The sequence below is a fragment of the Bos mutus genome, chromosome 3, assembly GCF_027580195.1.
Source record: "Bos mutus isolate GX-2022 chromosome 3, NWIPB_WYAK_1.1, whole genome shotgun sequence".
Taxonomy (NCBI): Eukaryota; Metazoa; Chordata; class Mammalia; order Artiodactyla; family Bovidae; genus Bos; species Bos mutus.
Window position 1 is genome coordinate 99,687,424 of NC_091619.1, and position 6,000 is coordinate 99,693,423.

Here is a 6,000-nt window from a genome sequence, read left to right on the forward strand (position 1 = left end):
CTCAATATCAGAAAGAGATCAATACTCTACACGTTGCAATTTGTGATCCCAATAAAATTATCTTATGTGCTGTGCTTAGTGGTATCTGACTCTTTGAGACCCCATGGACTATAGCCCGCCAGGCTCTCTGTCCATGGGGATTCTCCAGGCAAGAATACTGGAGTGGGTTGCCATGCCCTCCTCCAGGGGATCTTCCCAACCCATGGATTGAATCCAGGTGTCCTGCATTGCAGGCAGACTCTTTCCCGTCTGAGCCACCAGGGAAGCCCAAGAATATTGTAGTGGGTAGCCTATCCCTTCTCCAGGGGAACTTCCCGATCCAGGAATCGAACCAGGGCCTCCTGCGCAGGTGGATTCTTTACCAGCCGAGCTACCAGGGAATTATCTTCAGGTTATTATTTTTTTCTGGAGCCAGACAAGTTGATTATATATTATTTTGGAAAATAAATACAAAACTAACCAGAAATCTCCTTTTAAAGAAGAGAAATGGGAAACTAGCCCTACTTCACACTGAAACATTTATTAAAACTCTCTTATTGAATGAAACAATACCATTTGCAGCAACATGAATAGAGCTAAATGTGCCTAGAGCTGGTCATGCTCTGCAATGAGAAGCTACTGCAACAAGAATCGCATACTCCACGACTAGAGAGGAGCGCCCAATCTCCGAGACTAGAGAAAGCCCATACGCAGCAACAAAGACCCAGCACAGCCGAAAAAGAGAAGATGCAGACTCACAGATAGAGAAAACAAACTGAGGGTAACCAAAAGCGAAAGGGGGTGGGGGAAGGATAAATTAAGGATTTGGGAAAAGCAAATACAAACTACAATGTATAAAATAGGTAAACAAAAAGGTCCCGCTGTATAGCACAGGGAACTATATTCAATATACTATAATAAACCATAATGGGAAAAATATTTATTCATATATTTATGTATATATGTATGAATCACTTTGTTGTACATCAGGAACTAATACAACATTGCAAATCAACTGTAGTTTTTTAAACAACTCTTATTAAAACATGGTATTAGTGCATAAATAGGTATATAGTTAATTGAACAGGATATAAAAATCTAAAGATAATACCAACCTGGTGGCTCAGACCATAAAGCTTCTGCCTGCAATGTGGGAGACTCAGGTTTGATCCCTGGGTTGGGAAGACACCCTGGAAAAGGAAATGGCAACCTACTCCATGGAAAATTCCATGGACCGAGGAGCCTGGTAGGCTACAGTCCATGGGGTTGCAAATAGTTGGACACAACTGAGCGACCTCGTTTTCCTTTCTTTCTTTAGTTTTTTTAAAAAAATTCTTTTATTAAAACATGGTGCATAAATAGATATATAGTTAATTTAACAGGATATAAAATTTAAAGATAGATTCCAAAGGTATACAGACATTTGGTGTTTGATAAACAAATGCTGTTGGAACAACTGATGGCCAAGTGGATAAAGTCAAAATTGGATCCATTCTTCATGACTTGCACTTGGATAAATTCCAAGTGAGTCAGATATCTAAATGTAAAAATAGAAAGTCATACAAATACTAGAGGAAAACGTGGGTCAATTTTTTTACAACTTAGAAATGAGGAGGACTTTCCTCTGATTCCATATCTGGATTCAGTAACAGAAAGATGGGTAAATTTATCTACCTGAAATTTTCAAAAGTTAAAAAATTGCATGCCTGAAATACCATGAGCAATGTCAAAGTTAAATAAAAATCAAGACAAAATTGTAACTCATATCACAAAAGGCCAATATCCCTAATATGTAAAATTTTTCTAAATATTGAAAAGAAATTCAAATCTTAGTGTAATTATCCAGTAGTAAATGGGAAAGTTAAAGAAAAGTAAATACAGATAGCTCTTAAGTATATGAAAAGATGCTTAACTTTGATTTGCTACTTGTATAGTAAGATAAATGTATATTAATACTAAAATAAGCACTACTTATCTATCAGATTTGCAAAAATCTCAAACTTGATAACACACTAAGCTGGTGAGACTGTGCAGAAAGAGGTACTTTCATGTATTGCTGATGGAGATGAGAAATGGTGCAACTGTAGAGGGAGATTTGACATTAGCTAGCAAGATTATGTGTGCATTTATTCTATGCCCAAGAAACCTCCCTTCTACGTAAGATAAAATGGCAAAAACTTGAAATGATGAATGCTCAAGGCTATTTATTGCAGCACACCGTGTAATAATACAAGAATCAACAGCTCACAGGTCTATCTATAAAGGACAGGTGAATAAACAGTGGTACATACATGCAGTGGGGTATCCATCAATTGTAAAAAGGAGAATATTTCTATGTCTTGCCAAAGAGTGACCTCCAGGAAAAAAGTGCAGAAAACCAACATGCAGAAAAGTATGTATAGTATTATACTTTTTGTAGAAGAATGGAAAAAGTATATATATATATATATATATACATACACACACACACACACACATATATGCAAAATTTTAAAGTGCATAAACCAAAAACTAATAAATAAAAATGATTACCTATAAGGAAAAGTGTACGGATGTATCTCCTGAATGTACCTTGTTTTACACTTTTGATATAATAAAATATATACACAATTAAAATATATACACAAACTTAACCACAAAAAAAAGCAATAACTCCTTACTACGGCCATCATGCTGAAGGTTGTCAGGCTTTGTGCCCAAACTTCTGCTTTAGAGTCATGTGATTGTTGCAGCAACGTCCTATACAAAGTGAAGGCAAAAACAAAATACCATTAATAGGTATAAGGAAGACTTTAAAACAAAGGGAAATTCATATGCCATTATTTTTTTAATTAGGAAGCTTGTACTTATTTTATTATTTATTTATTTGGCTGCACAGCCTGTGGGATCTTAGTTCCCTGACCATGGATTGAACCTGTGTCCCCTGCACTGGAAGTGCATAATCTTAACCACTGGACCTCCAGGGAAGTCCCAGGAAGCTTGTATTTTAGCTTGGCAATGCACTTTATGCAATATCAAGATAAATGCAAAATGGGGAAAATACAGTGTTGTGTATATATATTTGTATATATATATTAATTGGCCTTAAGCTTGGCAGATTTTTGCCTTTGGTTCCTATGTTTCTGACCAAAAGGTACAATCCTGTTCTTTCTATCTCTGGCTGTGCTGGGTCTTTGCTGCTGCGTGGGCTTTTCTCTAGTTTCGATGAAGGGGGTGGGGTGCCACCCTTCAGTTGCTATGTGCAGGCTTGTGGGGGGCCCTCCCCTTGCAGAGCAGGGGCTCCAGGGCACCGACCTCAGCAATTGCAGTGCGTGGGCTCAGTAGTTACTATTCCTGGGTTCCAGTGCACAGGCTCCATAGTTGCAGCACAGGGGCCCAGTCGCTCTGTGACATGTAGCATCTTCCTCGACTAGGGATCGTGTCTCCTGCATTGGCAGGCAGACTCCTCACCACTGGGTCACCAGGGAAGGCCTACAATTCTATTCTGATGTGGCTTTTAATCTATTCAAGTTCATTTACTCAAGTTATTAGTTTTCTTAGACTAGTCTGAATAATATGTGACTCTTTGGCTAAGGCTTTTTCCTTCTATTTAGAAACCTGATGCCTATTTTGGGAACTAGAAAAAACACAAATTTCTTCAACAGAAAAGACTGTATTTACCTTAGAAAATGAGAGAGAGAGACTTAAGAGACACAACCAAATGCAATATGTACATCTTGTTTAGATCCTAAATTAAATAAACCAACTATAAAAAGGCATTTTGAGACCACTGGGAAAAACTGGACATGGACTAATTGTTAGATGATATTAAGTAGTTAATTGTTGATTTGGGGGGAATGATAATGAAATTGTGGTTATGTTATGTTTATAAAATTAGTCTATATTACTGAAGAATTTACAAAGTGGAACTATATGCTGTCTTAGATTGTTTTAGCAAACACAATCAGATTGTTTCCAGCAAAAGAAAAAACATACTGGTGGGAAGGATAGAGTATAAATGACAAGAATAGAATGTTGATTACTGTTGAAGCTGGAGTAGGTGCTTGGAGGCTTATTATACTATGCTCTCTACTTTATGTATGTTTGAAATTTTCCGTAATAAAAAGGTATGAATTCTGTCACTGCTATGTCTCCCCAGATGAAGCCATTGAACTCAAAAGAGCAAGATCAAATGTTAGATCAAATAAAAGTTTTATAACATAAATTCCTTTCTTTAAGTTACTTTCTTTGGTCTTGAAAGCCTTTTAACAGATAGAAGTTAAAATATTATGGAAAAATAAAAGACCATTGTCACAGTCTGTTAATCCCATATGCTTCCCATGAGAAGGATAAATAGTTATATGGCAGTTTTATGGGATTCAGGACCCAATATACAAAATTTTCCTAAAGGACTCTCTAACACTCCCTCCTTTCTTTTCTTCTTCTTTTTAAAAAAATTTTAAAATCGGGATGGGAGGCAGATGGGGAAAAAAATGGAGGCATGAAAAAATCTCCTATTTGACTAGTTAGAGCAAAGTAAAGAATGGGGCTGGTGGCCTTTGGTTTGAGATACTCTGGTGTGATAGAAACAAACATACAATAAGTCTGCAAGTACAATCATCTGAAGTTGCCAGCTAACTTTATCCTAATAAATAGAGTATCATTTAGAAAGCATGTCGAATTCAGCAAATGGCTCTTTGGGGAACTAGCACCTGGCTTGCTCCTGGACTCCAGCAGAGTACAACAACACTTAACCACGAAACACTTGGTGATTATACATCCCCAACTGATCTCAAACCATAAAACAGAGGGTACTTCATCCATCAAGTGGAAGTAGTCCTATAAGACCAGGCTCAAGTCTGAATACGCATGAAAGTTGCACGAGCTAACTGTTTACATTCCTAATATGTCCACTCTCATTCCCTGCCATCCATCCCTCAGCCAACGCCAATGACCTCACAGTTTCCTATGATCAGCGAGCCAAGAGAGAAAACATTTCAACTTTTTACAGAATACTCAGCACAGAACACTGGTAGCGGCCAGCAGTGTATTACTGCGTCATGTATTACATTCACCTGACAGACCACAGAGAGGGGAAATCCTCCTAGTGGGCAGAACTCAAGTAGCACAACTTGTCCACTTTCCTTGTTAGGGAAGATGTTCCAAGGTAAGGCCCCCCAGGGACACACAAAAACGTGGTAAACTGTTAACTTTATGGCTGGGGACTTGAAAGGGACAAGATAAGAAAATCGATGACAAGGAAGATTGGAGAAGAGATATGTAGGTGGATTTAAGACCCTCTTAAAATGGGTCTAGACTATGAGAGTATTTATTCACCTTGAGAATCTTCAGAATGGAGGAGACACTCCATAACCTGGTGAACAAGATGACCTGTTCCATGGATGTCGGTCAGCCTCCCTCCCCAGTCACTCCAGTACTTGCCCAATGGATTCATAAATTAAATTAAGCCCAGCTGAATCACATGGGCTTCCCCTTCCCAAGGTTGACATGTTTATTGCCATTGAAGTGAAACGTTAGTCACTCGGTTGTCTGACTCTTTGTGACCCCATGGAGTATAGCCCATGAGGCTCCTCTGTCCATGGAATTCTCCCAGCAAGAATACTGGAATGAGTAGCCATCCCCTTCTCCAGTGGTTCTTCCCAACCCAGAGATCGAATCCAGGTCTTCCGCATTGCAGGCAGATTCTTTTCTGTCTGCGCCACCAGGGAAGCCCTTATTGCCATTACTGAGACCCGATTTATCAGCAAGTCACAAACCCTTAGCCCCCTGCACTTGGGGACAGTCAGGCACCTGGAGGTGGTCAGGCACCTGTAATGCCTGGACAGTTGGGCACTACAAATCCAACATAGTAGTGACTTAACCCCATGGGAATAGATACTTATTCTGACTTGGATTTGATTCCCCTGCTCACCATGTCTCTGGCAGCACTACTAAGCTTGTTAAGTGCCTTATGCTGTTATGGTAACTCATACATATGAATCATGTTCATTTAAATGCACAAAGAAACCCAACACGTTTTGA